The sequence below is a fragment of the Cryptotermes secundus genome, unplaced genomic scaffold (genome assembly GCF_002891405.2).
Source record: "Cryptotermes secundus unplaced genomic scaffold, Csec_1.0 scaffold313, whole genome shotgun sequence".
NCBI lineage: Eukaryota > Metazoa > Arthropoda > Insecta > Blattodea > Kalotermitidae > Cryptotermes > Cryptotermes secundus.
In genome coordinates, this window is record NW_019744412.1 from 676,770 (window position 1) to 692,021 (window position 15,252).

The following is a 15,252-nucleotide window of genomic DNA, read 5'->3' on the forward strand; positions in this document are numbered from 1 at the left end:
AGATCTAGAGATTTACCGCTACGCAAACCGGCTTTATGACCCCTTCTTCCTTCCTAACCGTGTAGAAGAATAGTGGGAACACCCATATTGCTAGAAGATGCAGAGAATGGTTTACGGGAACTGATTGCGAAGAGGTGGAGTCAACAACCAAATGCTAGAAAAGAATTAACGTCTGCTGAAATAGAGACCAAGGTTCTTAGCGGAACATAGAGCTAAGGAGTGAGAAGCCGCCAGTTGCTCAGCCACTGAAGAACTTCCCAACATTCTACGAAAACCGAATGTTAATTTCCTTGTTCACAGGAGCCTTCCAGTGATCCCTATCTAGAGCCAGAATCCAGTCCATATCAGCCCATTAAATTTTTCTAATGTCAGTTTTAATATTATCCTCTCACCTTCGTATAGGTCTTCCTAGTAGTATCTGCCATAGTTCTCTCGCCAAAATCCCAATAATGTTTGGCGAGGAGTACAACCTAGGAAGTTAATTATTATGTGACTTTCTCTAGTCTGCTATTACATGTATATAAGAACATTTCTCCCTTGCTCAGGCATTTTCAAGGAATCCGCACAATTCCGAGGCTCTATGTAACATTTCGTAACAAGCTGTCTTCGTTTCTTACGGTGATGAGTTGTTAATCTCCTAGCATAATCCCCAAGCTGGAGAACCATTCCTTGTTGGTTGCCCACGAGTAGTTCTTCTAAATTATTGTCGTGGTTTCTATGGCCTATATTTTTCAAACCAAAAAATAAAAAATAAAACTGCTTAAGGAATATGAAACTGTAACTCAAACAGTTTCTATTGGATATACAACTAATGCTGCAAAATGCTAAAGCTAAAGCTCGTCTAGTTAATTTTGTGGGCTTCGATAAAGAGCTTCCTGGATTCGAGCAACATCTTTCTGCGGAGTACTCCGTCTTCCCCTTCCTCTTCGGCGCAGAACACTATCAGTCTCTTGAAATTGCTTTAGCCAACGTCGGATAGCATTATCTGAAGGTGGGTCTCTTCCATATTGAGTTCTGTAACGACGCTGCATGTTGATAATGGATTCTGTTTCGGAAAAACAAAGTACGCACATTGTTTTCTCTTGAACAGACGCCATTTTGTGGTATGACGTCATATTTTCTCCCAGGCATCAATGCGGCGAGTTCAGCATTGCCAATTGAAACTTTTTGAGTTACATTTCCACATTCCATTGGGGTTTTATTTTTTTTATTTCCGTTTCGAAAATTATAGGCCACGGAAACCCGGATAATAATGTAGAATCACATTGTATTTGTAGGTACCTTTCCTTCCTGGAGGCCTCTATTTCACTACAGGAAGGAAATAGAAAACTCCATCTAGGAACTTTTTGTATTCGGAGATACAACCTGGAACTTTTGGACAGAAAACAAGTAAAGGATTTAAGTCGCAATAAAAATGTGTCTATTATTTCGCGCGAAACATCAGGTTTCGGCCAACTAACTGTGAGATTGTATCAAATAACGTAACAGGCACAAGAAATTCCGCTATCGATCGATTAATCAATCAAGTTGACACCGAAATTTGTCGCCCAACATCCGTGTTTTGTTCAAGACGGACTCAAAGTCTTCTCAAAGGATTAATAAGAGCTCTGAGGCGTGAGGGGAGGCGTACCGAGCAGTAACATAGCTTAAAGGGCTGGGCTGATGGTGTTTTGTTTAATGAAGGGTTGCAAGTAAGGTTAAGTGGTGAAAAGCAACATCGTCCGCTAGAGGAGGGTTCAGAAACAACAGAGTACAGGGTTGTTAATTATAATGAATGGCTGAGGGTGTGACCACTATTAGTTACATTTAAGTTACCAGTAATAGTACCGTGGGTAGAATTATGTACGGAGGTATCAGTGTAATGGACTCTCCACAGTGCGATAATAAGTAAGAAGATTTTATGGGAAGACTTAGGTACTTAACACTTATATAATAGACTTAACTGTGGATATGAAAATTGTAACAACTTATAATTCTCTCTATATATACATGTAAAATACCATAATGTTTCTCTGTTCGTCTTGCTGTCATATTTTTTCCAAACGTCACGCGTCGTAAGAAAAACGGGTGAAGACAAAAATGCTCCTCTTAGATAGACGGCATGGCATTAGCACCGTGTTTACGCTACAGCATGACGCGATGCATTCGAATTGTTTTTATTTTAAGGTAACTCAGTTTTGTTGTCGGGTAATTATATTTTGTGTACTACAATTCCACGTATCTGAAATTCCAAAGATAGTCAGGCCATTGTAGTATGGGAATACAACTTCCCTTGTACAACCTGTCCCACAAGAGTTGTGTGTTCTGAGGGAGATGCATGTCTTGAATGAAAGAAACTAAGAAAAGTACAAGCAAGTAACTACTACGAACAAGCTGAAAATTTTTCTGCACTACACAAGTATTTGCATATATATAATTAATTGAACACTGGTTTATCTTCACTCAAATAACAGATTATTACAAAATACAACTTCAAAGATTCAGATTAACTTTACGCCTACATATTTTAAAACTTGCACAGGTATGTATAAATATATACATAAAATGATATATAGGCTACACTATCGCTTTCACATAATTTGAAAAGCCTACTTTTATTTTTAAAGCACAGCAGTCCAGTCTGCTTTAAAGCAAAAAAATAAATAGTAAATTTATCAACAATTGGGGTCCTGAAGCTGACCACTCACTCCCGTCTAGCGTCGAGGTCAAGAACTGGGGAATCATACATTCACAGGGTATTGCTTAATTAACCAAGCTTAAAGACAGCTTTGCCTTTCTCTTACATTTTACTCACAATTATATTCCTTACGGTTCTAAAAAAAAACAGCAATTGCTTCCCTAGACAGCATTAACCGGTAGACTTTTGTAACGGAGACGTAATGTGTATCCCGTAAGATACGAACTGGATCTTTATATATTTTTTTTTCACAAAAAACAGCGATTATTTCTCTAAACAGCACCAACCGGTTGGGCCTTGTAGTGGACACGTAATGTGTTTCCTCTGAGGTACGAACTGGATTTTATATCAATATTAAAGTCAATTTTACCGGTAAAATTGACTCTAATATTGAATAAATACACAACAGGATGCAAGAAACAATTAAAGTGGATTTTATATATTATTTGTGTTCGATATGGTTCTCACAATAAATAGCGGTTATTTCCCTAAACAGTCAAAGTCATGCTGCGACTGATGGTCAGTCAATCTGTCTGTCTTGGTGTCGAGCCCTGGCTGGGGCTCATGACCAGAATTTTTTTCTTTTTGGTTTTTCCTTATATGAAAGTTACAGTCTTTTTCATTTGGGGCGCCCTCTCTGAGGAGAGGTCTGGGCTGCCCATTTGTCAGTCATAGTCCTTAGTAGTAAGTCCATCGTCAGTATTTACACATATTTACAAATTTAATTGTAATTCCTATTTCTATGTACAATGTATACAAGGCCTCTGTCAATCCATGCTCAGTACAGCAGATTATGCCCTATTTCTAGTAGTGTTCGCTACCACGGCAGTCTAGTCACTTGAAGAGGCGTATGCCTGACCGCTGCCAAGTTTAAGCCTCTTATACTTTCTGTAGCGGGCTTCGCCTTGACCGATGTTGCGAACATTCTCGTTATCATGATTTTATATGACTTCTGCTTGTTTCCTGTATAATTTGTTATATAGTCATATACATACGGGATTCTGAACGCCATGTGCAAATCGCTGACCGGTGTGCACCTTGGAAAATTGCCAATGGTGCGGAGAACCTTGTTTTCCAGGAGCTGCAATTTCATTAGATGGGTGTCTGCCGCAGACTCCCTGGCGGGACTAGCATAAGTCATTACGGATCTAATAAGAGCTTTGTGGAGGGTCAGTTTAATGTTAGCGCTCAATCGCTCAGTTTTGAAAAGGGAATATACTCTATTGAATCTAGATCTTTATATAATATTTGTGTTCTGTATGACTCACAAACTAAACAGAGACTGTTTCCCTGAACAATATTAACCGGTTGGGCTTTGTAGCGGAGACACAAAATGTTTCCTATTCCCTTCACATTATATTACGGGTTAATACAGTGGCTACCGCGCCTTACGGAGATTAATATCCATATAAAGCTATCCTCAATTCTAAGCCAGGGACTTGAAACTGGTCTTTCTGGTTCAGGTTTATTAGCAGGAATTTAACACCCATTTTCACCTCACACATTCGTGCTTCATGTCCAGACTACCGCATTCTCTTCAATTTGGCCATGCCAACAGTATTTTGTGAAGATTATTGTATTAATGCCCATAGCATAACTCAAATTACTAACTTCTGGGATATGATGTTCAGCAGTCTGATTAGAGTTTACTGACGTGTTCGACAAGCTTATTCTCAAGCAAGCGACGAGAATGAAGCAAGCGTACCTCTTTTGATGTGACATCGTCTAGTCTGGTAGAAGCTAGCAAGCTTCTTTCATTCTGCTACTCTAAAGATGAAGTGGCACAGCCTCGAAACATTGGTAAGTTTCTACCAGACTATATGGTGTCACATTCCAGAAGTTAGTAGGCTTATTCTTCATAGTGACCGCCTTGAGAGCCTTCAATGCAACTGAGGCAAACAAATTTCTTCAAAACAAGAAGCCTTCAATCCCTCTCAGACTTCAATATTTTCTAACCCCCAAATAAAGTGAGTATATTAATGAAAATTCAGGGTATAAGAAAAAAAGCTGCTGATATGTTTTCCCTTCTGCTTCAATCCATTTTCATAAGCACAGAAAGCCACAAGATCTCCCCAGCTGAACAAGAGGTTGGAGGGGGTAGTGAAGCATGTTGGGGTGTGAAGGGGTTGAATTAGAAAGACTTAACCCAGCCGTACAAGGGTAGCAAGTAGGAAGAGTTCAAAGGAACGGGAAAGAGAAGTATGAACTGCGGGGGCAGACAGATATTAGCTTTAATTAATGAGAAATTAGCCTTGAGGTCGACATTCCTTCCTCCACCCCTCCCCCCACCACCCCTTAACAAACTCTCTCGACCCTACTTGTTGGCACTTGATTACATTGTTCGCGGCTCCATTTATGCAGATTATTTCTAAAGACCTTAATGCGAACCACTGAGCGCTAATACTTAATATCTGGCCTTAAGTTTTCCTTGCGCCCAGTCTGGGCCGTTGCTCAATGCTTCTGTATGGGAAACTTCAGATACTTGCAAAAATTACCATCTGAACGTGGAGAAGATTTGTAGCATGCAGCCCTCCTTGTACCACTCCAGTACCTACAGGCCTACATACAGATATAACTCTAATTGCGGTTTCAGAGCAGTTACACAAGTTCAGGCATAACCTGCTGCACAAGCCAGCATTGGCAGGAAACCTCTGTGTACCTTGTATAAATGTTACATTGTGCAGTGCAGTAACAAGGGTGCACAGAGTCCATAGCGACCTGGTCGCCGTGCTGAGACTGCGGTGCAACAAACGTACCGGCTACACAGAAAGACTGGCCCCTCCTTCGTCGAAATGGAGGCCCCATTTCGAAACACTTACGTGTCTAGGAGAGAACAAAACTGTTGATCATTGATCTCGAGGGGACTGAATCCACGAATGGCTGTGCTGGCGAAGGCAAGCAGAAATTTAACTGACCGACTAATCTACTGTTTCCTACGACGGACCTAATAGAGAGCGACAAATATTATAATGAAATTCACTTCATAATCTTGCTAATATATCCGATATCCGTGGCGTCGGTAACAATGACAGATGAATGATAAATCAAACAGGGTTTTAGAAGAAATCTTTGAGGGATTGAGCCTCAGTCAGAATAGAGATGTATCGACAGAGTGCATTACCGACACCTCAAGCCATTCTGTTAATCACAAGAGTAAATTTTGGCTGTGAATTTCAGCGTATTTACACATTTACAAAAAAAAAACCCTCGTTTGTGTCTCCACCTTATCGTGGGGAGGGGGTTTGAGTATGCCAAGGACCCTGAGAGCTATACCAGCGGTAGCGTAGCTACTGGCAGGGCCTCCCTTGCTGGACAGGTCAAAGGGTAGGCATCAGACGAAGAGAGACACCAAAAACCAAAAACTGATGCCGGAAGCAGCGTCATCAGCAGCGACTTGAAGCACAGAGCAAATGATGCTCGAGATGGTTCAAGTTCGTATAGCAACAGGCGTGACCAGAGTGGTTTGAACGGCTGCTGTACTGCGATGTGGAAAGCAAATGGAAAAACTACCACATTATCACTTTTCCTGGATAGTCTCTTTCCAAAAACAGAGATACCATGTATGCGACCAGAAGACGAGGAAAAGACGTAAGAAGATGCTGGATGACCTTGGGGACAGAAGAGGATATTTTTATTTGAAGGAGAAAGCTCTAGATCGCATTAAGTGGAGAAACTGTTTTGTAAGAGACTGTGGACCTGTCGTGTGGCAGATTACTGATGAATGAATGAATTGGTAAGGAAATCAACTACATCCAGGGAAATGAACGAGTGTTTCGGCCTACAAATTATATTTTACTCGGACAATAAAGAGCCTACAACAATGATATCGCAATATGTGACTCGTCCGCCATCTAAAAACGTAAGGGCTTAAATATCCAGAGCTCTAGTTCCCGTTGCAGTTTCTTATGGGTGTAAAACTTGGTCTCCTACATTAAGGGAGGAACATAGACTGAGGGTGCTTCAGAACAGGGTGCTGAGGAGAATGACTGGACTTCATACGGATGAAAAAATATATACCTAGAGAAAATTACACAATGAGGAGCTTCATAACTCATATTCCTCGCCGAATATACGAGGGTTGGAACTTTAATAGTGGCAGCACTGCTGTAGAGACGCCATGCAACGGAACCAAATATTGTCGCTTATACCACACGTTAGTTACATACCTACCTTACCTCAGAGCAAATGGACTCTCCCCTCCCACATTATGCGCATGCGCAGTGACGAGAAGAACAGACCCTCATGTTACCTGGCGGTCTAATGTAGTGTTGTCACGATGTTTTCGAAACAGGAACAGCGGAGTTGGATAAATATTGAGTATGTCAGGGGCCGTACAACACGACAGTGCCATCAAGGTCTTCAAGAGGATTGCGGGGAATCTGCATTGCCTTACAGAACAGTGGCAAGGGGGGTAAAAGCCTTCAACGAGGGACGCCAAAATGTGGCAGACATGCGTCGGCCAGGTCGTTCTAGTGGCAGTGAAGAAGAATTGTATGCTCTTTCCGCGTTACTGGAGGGTGATCGACGCCATACGATTCGTGAGCTGGCCCGAGAGACAGGATTAGCGCATACGTCTGTGCTTCACATTCTGAAGGAACGCGTGGGCTTGAGAAAAATTGCATCACGATGGGTTCCGCATGATTTGACGGAAATGCAGAAATGGCTACGATACGACGCTGCTCGTAACCACTTGGAGCGCTATGAGCGCGAAGGAGAGGCTTTCTTACGCCGTATTATTACGCTGGATGAGACATGGGCCAAATCGTACGAGCCACAAATGAAACGCCAATCGAACAAATGGCGTCATTACGGGTCACCACGAAAATCAAAAGTTCGTCAGAACCCCAGCAATGTGAAAGTTATGGTGATTCTCGTGTACGACTGTGATGGTGTTATCCTAACTCATACCGTTCCCCGACAGCAGACCGTCAATGCGCAGTATTACTGTTCATTTTTGGAACACAACCTGCGACCAGCTTTGAGAAAGAAGCGGCGACACTTTCTGCAGAACCCACCCATCATTTTGCAGGACAATGCTCGGCCGCATGCAGCGCAAGCTGTGGCTGATTTGTTCGATCGATGGGGCTGGGAAGTGCTGTACCATCCACCTTACTCCCCGGACTTAAGCCCTTGTGACTTCGACTTAATTCCTAAGATGAAGGAACCACTTCGTGGGATTCGCTTCAGAACTGTTCCAGAGATTCTTCAGGCAGTAGGCCGCTCCATTCGAACTGTCAACACAACAGGCGCTGCTAAAGGTATCCTACGACTTCCACATCACTGGCAATGGACTGTACACAATGCTGGTGACTACACTGAAGGACAGTAGAACTCCGAAACTTACATCTATTTTGTATCAGTTGTAAATAAATAGTTGCCACTATTAAAGTTCCAACCCTCGTAATTAAAATGATCACATCAAGGAGGATGAAGTACGCAAGGCATGTAGCACGCATGGAAGAGAAGAAGAGCCGATACGGGACTTTTGTACGAGAAGCTGCAGGAAACACACCACTAAGAACACTTAGACGTGCATGGGAGGATCATATTAAAACGGATCTTAAAGAAAGCAGGACGGCGGGTGTGGACTGGATTCATCTGGCTCAGAAGAGGCCCGTGGCTGGCTCTTGTGAATAATATAATAAAATTTCAAGTTACACGAAATGTTGGGGTTTGGGAGCAACATTCATGTGTCGTGAAACAGTACACAGTCAGGCTCAAGACAGTGAATGCAAAGACAGAAGAGTGCAGTGGTGTTCAGTGAAACAGTACACAGTCAGGCTCAAGACAGTGAATGCAAAGACAGAAGAGTGCAGTGGTGTTCAGTGAAACAGTACACAGTCAGGCGCAAGTCAGTGAATGCAAGGACAGAAGAGTGCAGTGGTGTTCAGTGAAACAGTATGCAGTCAGGCACAAGTTAGTGAATGCAAGGACAGAAGAGTGCAGTGGTGTTCAGTGAAACAGTATGCAGTCAGGCACAAGTTAGTGAATGCAAGGACAGAAGAGTGCAGTGGTGTTCAGTGAAACAGTATGCAGTCAGGCACAAGTTAGTGAATGCAAGGACAGAAGAGTGCAGTGGTGTTCAGTGAAACAGTACTGAACTAAAACCGATATCAAGATCCTGATAAAATGGAAACAAATGTATAGTTAGTTAGTTATTTGGAGAGGGTGGGTTTCCCCATGCACTTAGACCTGTATTGGTCCACTGTGCTTCCCTCTATGATTTCTACCAGTCTCTATATCCTACCGGTACTGGTGCTTACCATCAGTCCCGCCCAGCCAGCGAGACCGGCTCTACTAGCTGAGAGGTATCTATAATGCTTCCCCCATCTACCAGAGGTATTAGAGACTGCTGTTGGGCGGGAAACGTCCGTAATTTGGCTCAGTGACCCCTTTGGAGATATGAGGATCTTTTACGTGCCGTAAAGCTACGACACGGGACCCACGGCTTGAAGTCCCTCCCGGAGGACTTGTTCCCTGAATTTTTCCGCCCTTAAAAATTCGACGACCTCCGCTGGGTATTTGAACCCGCGTACAAATAAATGTATAAAAATAACATAACATTTTTGATATATATTGCTTTTCCAATGCGTGCTATATACTCGCTCACCCAAATTCATCTTCAATCTCTGGCCGATTGTGAGCCTCTACATAACTGAACTTTCTCCAGATTCGCGTTAAGATCTTTCCATCCACTTTGCTTATAAATTCTTATATGAACACCCTCAGACACTGAATTATAGTTCACGATGAGAGACCTTGCTACTTACTCATACAAAACAAGTAAAATTATGATATTGGAAAACTAATGATTCTGAAATGAATGGCAATAAGAACTACTCTCATTGAGTCTTCTATTAAAGAACATTTTCTTCTGGTTTATGACGCTGTGATAAACAATTCCCTTTAATCTTCCATTAATATATCGAATTTCGCATTGCCACTTTAAATGTTTTAACTCTAGCACAATTTAAAATAATTTATTACCTATAATTAGGGATGAGCAAATTCTAAATCATTTCACCACAGCAGACAAAATCATCCTCCCGCCAGTCATTTCTGCAAAACACTGCGGCTGCACCACCGGAGCACCGCGTCACGTGTTCCAAATTTGTTGAGAAATGAGCAGAAGAGTGTGCGAAAACATTAATGATTCATTCATCAGTAATCTGTCAGACGACAGGTCCACAGTCTCTTCCAAAACAGTTCCTCCACTTGATGCGATCTTAAATTTTCTCCTTCAATTAAAATATCCTCTTCTATCCCCAAGGTCATCCAACATCATCTTCCGTCTTCTTCCTCTTCTTCTGGGCACTTCTATCCGCCCCTCTGGTTTGTTTTGTCTCCAAAGGAAACATCTCGCATACATGGTACCTCTGATTTTGGAAAGAGACTATCCAGGAAAAGTGATAATGTGGTAGTTTTTCCATTTGCTTTCCACATCGCAGTACAACAGCCGTTCAAACCACTCTGGTCACGCCTGTTGCTATACGAACTTGAACCATCTCGAGCATCATTTGCTCTGTGCTTCAAGTCGCTGCTGATGACGCTGCTTCCGGCATCAGTTTTTGGTTTTTGGTGTCTCTCTTCGTCTGATGCCTACCCTTTGACCTGTCCAGCAAGGGAGGCCCTGCCAGTAGCTACGCTACCACTGGTATAGCTCTCAGGGTCCTTGGCATACTCAAACTCCCTCACCACGATAAGGTGGAGACACCAACGAGGGGACATTAATGAATGGACTAATAATTCCCGGGACTCGTAGGGATAAGTGCACGATGGGGTATATGGAGCACCAACTCTATTTACGTTATAAGAACTACTTCATTTAATATTTGCATACAATTTTGAAAGAAATACGTGTACAATCAAAGCTTACCTGTTACAGTATCGCAGTGTGACTTCTACAAGGAGGGGGAGTTGGTGTAGGCACGACAGCCAGTCTTCTCCAAATGGGCAATGCAGTGTTCTCCTTGACCAGTCTGAGCTCTGACGTCCCTCCTCCGGCTGTTCTGTAGATTAACACAGGCAAGCAAAAGAATTGGATTTGGGTTTTAACCAAGGACAACACAGTGGCAACTGTATGTGCCACCTGCTTCAATTTTAAACAATCTCTCTATTTTGTCCATACAGATTGCATTTGTGTGTTCCATATGGTTCTCACAATAAACAGTGACTGTTTCTCTAAACAGCATTAACCGGTCGGGCTTTGTAGCGGAGATGTGATGTCTTTCCTGTGAGGTACGAACTGAAGGTATATAATATTTGTGTTCCATACGGTTCTCACAGTAAACAGTGAGTGTTTCCCTGCACATCATTAATTGGTTGATCTTTGTAGCGGAGACATAATGTTCTTCCTATATTATTTATTTCTTCCGTATGGTTCTCGAAATAAACAGCAGTCTTTCTCCCTGATTCGATTCCCGATAATGTAAGATTTTTCTCCTCTCAACAGCGTCTAGACTGGCTCTGGGACCCAACCAAGCCTCTTATCCATTGGGTACCGGGGGTAAAGCGGCAGAGGCGTAAAGCTGGCCACTCGCCTCCATCTAATGCCGAGTTCAAGAATGGTGGAGGTATACCTCCACTCCCCTGCATGACTTCCTAGCATAACGCTTAAGTAATTAAGCACAGGGACAACTTTGCCTTTTACCTGTGTATGGTTTAATTACATTGTGATTAGGCAGTAAACGGAAAACGTGTCACGTGGTATTTAGCTTGGCTTGATGAAGTGTTCTCATTAGAACCTCACTGTTTAATTGCGACAAATTGCACGCTCCACGCATCGCCTCCGTGGACACCGGATTACTGTTCCGCGCGCCTGAGCTGCGTGCTATGCGTGTCTAATGTGCTGATCTCCTCACAACGCCGATGAAATTTCGCGCCAGCCTTAATGCAGAATGCATTGTTTCATCTGTCGTCTCAACGCCTTTATTATACTGAAAGAAATTCGTTATTCTGAAACAAGAATTTGTAAACGAAGAATAATCCGTCGAAATCAAACGATGTTTCGAAGAAACTTTTTTTTCCTTGGCACTACAGCCCCAGTGGGCCTAGGCCTATCTCCATGAACTTCTCCGTTCACTTCGGTTTTTCTAGATCTTACACATTCGGTAGGACTCCTTGGCGGGTGATCAGCTCGTCGCAAGGCCTCTACCTGTACACAAACACAGAAAAACGCACACACGCGAACTAAATATCCATGCCATGAGTGGGATTCGAACCCACGATCCCGGTTTCGTAGCGAGCGAAGACAGTACATGCCTTCGAAGAAACATATCGCCACCAGTTTCAGGGTAGAAGAATAAGCCAAGGAAGAAACCAGAAACCAATGAGCCTACAACTAGACGGAAATGAACTCAAGCTATAGGGTGCAGTTGACTAACTAAAGATTCAACCACTTCTCTTTGTGTAGGCCTGTACGTTTGTTGTTCTTCCCGTTGAAAACTCAAAGTAAACTCTTTATTTATTATAAATTGTTCGTACATTTGTCTCCTTTTATCGTTTCTTCCGTATTAACATTCCATTTCTTTCATTAAATATTTATATCGTCATTTCTATCCCATGTCTTCCTCCATCTCCTTTGCGATAAACCACTTTAAGTAAACATCGCTCAGAAATGCTTCTGCATGAAAATAATAACGGGAAATATCATTCATGTTACGTTACTCCGCTGTTTTCCCTATTCTCACGTCCACTGTAAGCATGCAATGTTAAATTTGCATGTGTACGTATTTTCTATTTTGAAAAATAAATGTATATACAAAAAATGCCTAGGCAATACCCATCCGGCGTTCTGTAGCAGTCTTATAAACATCTTATTCTATCACAGCGGTAGCCCGCGAGTTTTTAATATGTCTCTTAACTCAATTCTAAGATTATATTATTAATATTTTGTACCTTACTACTTTACCTCTGTTTTTTTTTATAAATCTTGTATGATGTGTAGAAGTCATCTGACTACTAACTCCATCTATCAGACATTGAGAGTAACTACGTTTTCTGCGAGCCGAACACATAAACATAGATCAAACTGGCATTTACGTGTAACATAATTTCCGTCTGTTATTCATAAGTGAAAAGTCGTTCTAGCATGAACGTTCTGAAATCTCGTCAGCTGGTAAGCCCATCTGTGCAAACAGAACTCATGTCATGCTTGCAGCACATATTATTTACTTCACAGATTTAAACGGTTATGCGGTTGTAAAACTTCGTTACAGCAGAACTTACATAACGAAGCAGGAGACAGTTTTGTGGGCTGTATATTACATTCAAATAGACGCTGTCGGATGTAGCCTTAGGTTTTATGTAGCGGGCATGCGCAACCAGAATATCGTATTTATTTGAAGAAGACAGTGCTTCATAATCGGTCGGACTGAACTCTGGTGGATAGGCAGAAGTTACGCATGATGGACGCTCAGATTCTCGGGGATCTGCACTGGGGAAAAAGAAAATAATGAAGGTTGTTCTTTTCTCGCATATCCTACATCCCCCGTCATGCATCATTCGAAATCTGTATCTTTTCTATACAATGCGAGCGTCGTCGTGACATGCTGCAGCTGTGTCTGTAACCCCAGCTGGAAGATCATCAGCCCACATTGGGCTCGTTTTGTCCGCGAATTTCTTGGCATGCATTTTCCTGGACGCTGGGTTGGGCATGATGGCCCAATTCCGTGGCCGATATTATGCCGCGTGATTTCTTCCTGTAAGGATACTTTAAGGACATTGCTTACAAGGTCCCTGTGACCTCTCTCGATGAACTGAAGCTCAGAACTGTTGCTGCGATCGAAAGAGTTACACCACAAATGCTGGAGAACTCTTGGAGGGATACTGACTACCGCTTGGACACCTTATGTGCCACGAAAGGCAGCATTCTGAAGCTGTTTAGCATTTTGAAGTATTGATCCTATAGACAATAAAACTTTTTGAGTTACAGTTTCATATTCCATATGCAATTTTGTTTCATTATTTTCGGTTTGATATTATAGATCACGGAAACCCCGACAATAATTTAGAATCACCTTGTAACACCGTAGATGTAAACAGAGTGATGACATGGTAGCTCTGTGGCTGTTGGCGAAGTATCGTACAGTTTTGGGGCAAAGGGGTGAGGACACGGGGTAGCGTAGTTGGTTGAGACACTATGATACAAGCAGGAAGGTCGCGAGTTTGAGTCCCAATGAGGTGTTTTTCTTTCAATTTACCTAATCCAGCCGCACTATGGCCCTGGGGTAGACTCAGGCTCTAAGAGAAATGGGTGCCAGAAATCTTTCTGGGGGCTAAAGGGCGGCCGGCGTATAAGGCTAACAACCTCACCGTCATCTGTGAGCCGACTGTCTAGAGAAAATGTGGGAGCAAGGAAGTGGAAGCCCCAGATTCGATATTTTTTGTTTCTCTTATTATTCTTCTGACACTACTTTCCGATACACTTGTTGCCTTTGCTACTTCCACTCCTATGTTCTTCACTGTAATTGCTGGCCCAGCCTCTTTCATATACTTATATACATTACTAACAATTTATCTTGATTGTGAATGCAACACTTTTCCACTTCGTGTAGGTGGTATGTTAAAGGAGATAGGAAAAATGTACAAATATAAATAAACAGAAGAGAAAATCAACGAATAAAAATAAACAATAAAATAAAATATTGTCACTGTCACCACTTGACTGCTGGCCCAACACTGCAATGCGACGTCTCAACTATCTTTGGCCGTGGCTGGATCTCAACTGTCTTCGGCGACGGCTATCCCAATACTGACTTCTTGCTGTCTTGTTGCTGTCTTCTGTCTCTGTAGCGCTTGGTTTGTGTAGGTGTTCTGCGGACTGGGTACCAGACACCATTCCTCACTGTTTCGTTTCTACTGTCCGCTGTTACGTAACGGGCGCAACGAACTCTCCATAGTTCACTTCCGGGGAGACGCGTTCGTTGCTTCTGCATTGTCTACGCAACGGCTCCCTGTTCTCTGCGTTACCATGGAAGTGCCCATTCCAAACTCACGTGTTCGGCAATCCGTTGCCTCGGGAACGCTCCTTCGCAACGGTCTGTTTGTATTCGATTTGTCCCTGTTGGAACTCAACAATTTCCACTGTAGCCGTTGCGCGGCGATGGACGTAAGGCAACGCGTCACAATATTAATACAGTAATTACAGAATAATACACTCAAATACGACTCCTAGAGTCAAAACTTTTCAACTCGTCTGTACAAGGAAGAATGCTCTTGAGGCGACTACTCGCACTGAATGCAGACGAATGACTAATCACAACACCCCTCAACTTTCATGAATGGACCTGCCCATCCACTGCGCAGCTTTTCCTGGACTGTCAGCTCTAAGTACTAGAGCTTTAACTAGTCCAACAATTAAATACTGGCAGACCTCTATACACATACAGCCTTCCATTTTACTCTTAGAAAGGTTTCTAGAAATCTACTATCCTATTCTACTAAACCTACTGTTAGTTCCTCAGAACTCTAGCCGTGGCAGAGGGGTCATACCGTCTTCCGCAGAGCGGGGGGGGGGGAGCAGGCTTGTCAGGTTACGACCGCCGGGGTACTACCAGGTTGGAAGGTCGCGTCTT

General features: G+C 42.7%; 1 long non-coding RNA gene across 1 annotated transcript in view; it reads right to left on the bottom strand.

The window, feature by feature from the left end:
• LOC117283120 overlaps window positions 1-15,252 on the bottom strand; it is a 337,433-nt gene that overhangs the window by 190,920 nt on the left and 131,261 nt on the right. Inside the window, exon 3 of the long non-coding RNA XR_004514134.1 lies at window positions 10,554-10,686. This is a non-coding gene — a long non-coding RNA (uncharacterized LOC117283120). The remainder of the gene's footprint in view (window positions 1-10,553; window positions 10,687-15,252) is intronic.